This window comes from Lolium rigidum, chromosome 7 (assembly GCF_022539505.1).
Source record: "Lolium rigidum isolate FL_2022 chromosome 7, APGP_CSIRO_Lrig_0.1, whole genome shotgun sequence".
NCBI lineage: Eukaryota > Viridiplantae > Streptophyta > Magnoliopsida > Poales > Poaceae > Lolium > Lolium rigidum.
The window spans coordinates 327,615,719-327,618,646 of record NC_061514.1 but is presented as its reverse complement, the minus strand read 5'-3'; positions in this window follow the sequence as shown (position 1 = coordinate 327,618,646).

Below are 2,928 nucleotides of genomic sequence, written 5' to 3'. Positions count from 1 at the left end.
TTGTTTAAAGGTAGCACATGAAGTATTTGCTTGGAATGGCAGAGAAATACCATGTGGTAGGTAGGTATGGTGGACGTAAATGGCATGGATTTGGCTCAAGGATTTGGATGCACGAGAAGAATTCCTCTCAATACAAGGCTAGGCTAGCAAGGTTGTTTGAAGCAAACTCAAGTATAAAACGGTGCAGCAAGACTCACATATGAACATATTGTAAGCATTATAAGACTTTACATCATCTCCTTGTTGTTCAAACACCTTAACCAGAAAATATCTAGACTCTAGAGAAACTAATCATGCAAACCAAATTTTAACAAGCTCTATGTAGTTATTCATTAATGGGTGCAAAGTACATGATGAAAGAGCTTAAACATGATCTATATGAGCACAACAATTGCCAAGTATCACATTATTCGAGACATTATACCAATTTACCACATGTAGCATTTTCTGTTTCCAACCAAATAACAATAAACGAAGCAGTTTCAACCTTCGCCATGAACATTAAAAGTAAAGCTAAGAACACATGTGTTCATATGCAACAGCGGAGCGTGTCTCTCTCCCACACAAGCATGTATTTATTCAGAGAATGAAAATAACAAAACGAAAATAAAAGCACACGAGACGCTCCAAGTAAAGTACATAAGATGTGACCGAATAAAAATATAGTTTCAAGAGAAGTGACCCGATAAGTTGTCGATGAAGAAGGGATGCCTTGGGCATCCCCAAGCTTAGATGCTTGAGTCTTCTTGAAATATGCGAGGATGAACCACGGGGGCATCCCCAAGCTTAGACTTTTCACTCTTCTTGATCATAGTATATCATCCTCCTCTCTTGACCCTTGAAAACTTCCTCCACACCAAACTTAAAACAAACTCATTAGAGAGTTAGTGCATAATCAAAAATTCACATGTTTAGAGGTGACACAATCATTCTTAACACTTATGGACATTGCTTAAAGCTACTGGAAGTTAATGGAACAAAGAAATCCATCCAACACAGCAAAAGAGGCAATGTGAAATAAAAGGCAGAATCTGTCAAAACAGAACAGTCCGTAAAGACGAATTTTTTAGAGGCACTGGACTTGCTCAGATGAAAATGCTCAAATTGAATGAAAGTTGCGTACATATCTGAGGATCACGCACGTAAATTGGCAGATTTTTCTGAGTTACCTACAGAGAATCATACTCAAATTCGTGACAGACACAAATCTGTTTCTGCGCAGTAATCCAAATCTAGTATCAACATTACTATCAAAGACTTTACTTGGCACAACAATGCAATAAAATAAGATAAGGAGAGGTTGCTACAGTAGTAACAACTTCCAAGACTCAAATATAAAACAAAATTACTGTAGTAAAATAAACACATGGGTTATCTCCCAAGAAGTGCTTTCTTTATAGCCATTAAGATGGGCTCAGCAGTTTTAATGATGCACTCGCAAGAAATAAGAGTTGAAGCAAAAGAGAGCATCAAGAAGCAAATTCAAAACAAATTTAAGCCTAACATGCTTCCTATGCATAGGAATCTAGTAAATAAACAAATTCATGAAGCATGATGCAACAAGCATAGAAAGATAAAACAAGTGTAACTTCAAAAATTTCAGCATATAGAGAGGTGTTTTAGTAACATGAAAACTTCTACAACCATATTTTCCTCTCTCATAATAACTTTCAGTAGCATCATGAACAAACTCAACAATATAACTATCACATAAAGCATTCTTATCATGAGTCTCATGCATAAAATAATTACTACTCCCAACATAAGCATAGTCATTCTTATTAATTGTAGTGGGAGCAAATTCAACAAAGTAGCTATCATTATTATTCTCATCATCAAATATAGGAGGTATAGTATCATCATAATAAACTTTATCCTCCATAGTAGGCGGCACCAAAATACCACTATCATTGTAATCATCATATATGGGAGGCATATCATAATCAACATAAACTTTCTCCTCAATACCCGGAGGGCTAAAGAGATCATTTTCATCAAAACCGACCTCCCCAAGCTTAGAATTTTCTATATCATTATCAACAATGGTGTTCAAAGCGTTCATACTAATATTACTACTAGCATGCAAATAAGGTTCCATAGGTTTTTTAATTTTCGCATTAAACCATTCATGTCTTGACTCGAGAAATAGTTTAAAAAGCTCACGAGATGTTTTCCATTATGCCTTACTAGTGTTTAACAAGAAACAAAAAGATGCAATTGCATGATCTAAAGGAAATAGCTTCGAACACTCACACAATGGCGCCGAAAAGTACTTAGTTACACGGGACCGAAGTATGAGTGCCTTTTACCTTTCCTCCCCGGCAACGGCGCCGTGAAAAGTGCTTGATGTCTACGGGTGCTTCTATTCTTGTAGACAGGTGTTGGGCCTCCAAGAGCGAGAGGTTTGTAGAACAGCAACAAGTTTCCCTTAAGTGGATCACCCAAGGTTTATCGAACTCGGGGAGGAAGAGGTCAAAGATATCCCTCTCAAGCAACCCCGCAATCACGATACAAGAAGTCTCTTGTGTCCCCAACACACCTAATACACTTGTCAGATGTATAGGTGCACTAGTTCGGCGAAGAAATAGTGAAATACAAGTAGTATGGATGTATATGAGTGGTAATAGCAATCTGAATAAAATATGGCAGCGAGTAAACATGCAACAGAACAGTAAATAAACGGAGTTTTAGTGTTTGGAAACAAGGCCTAGGGATCATACTTTCATTAGTGGACACTCTCAACATTGAAATCATAAAGGAATATAAATATAAGCACTTCACTATGCTATTCTGAATTACTCTCTGGCAAGATAACGAACACTAATTTATCATGTAGGCAAACCTTAAAGATGTATTCCCAAGTACTAATAAACACCCCACGCTGTCACTTTGAGCATTCATAGGAGGTACTAACTGATACGTCTCCAA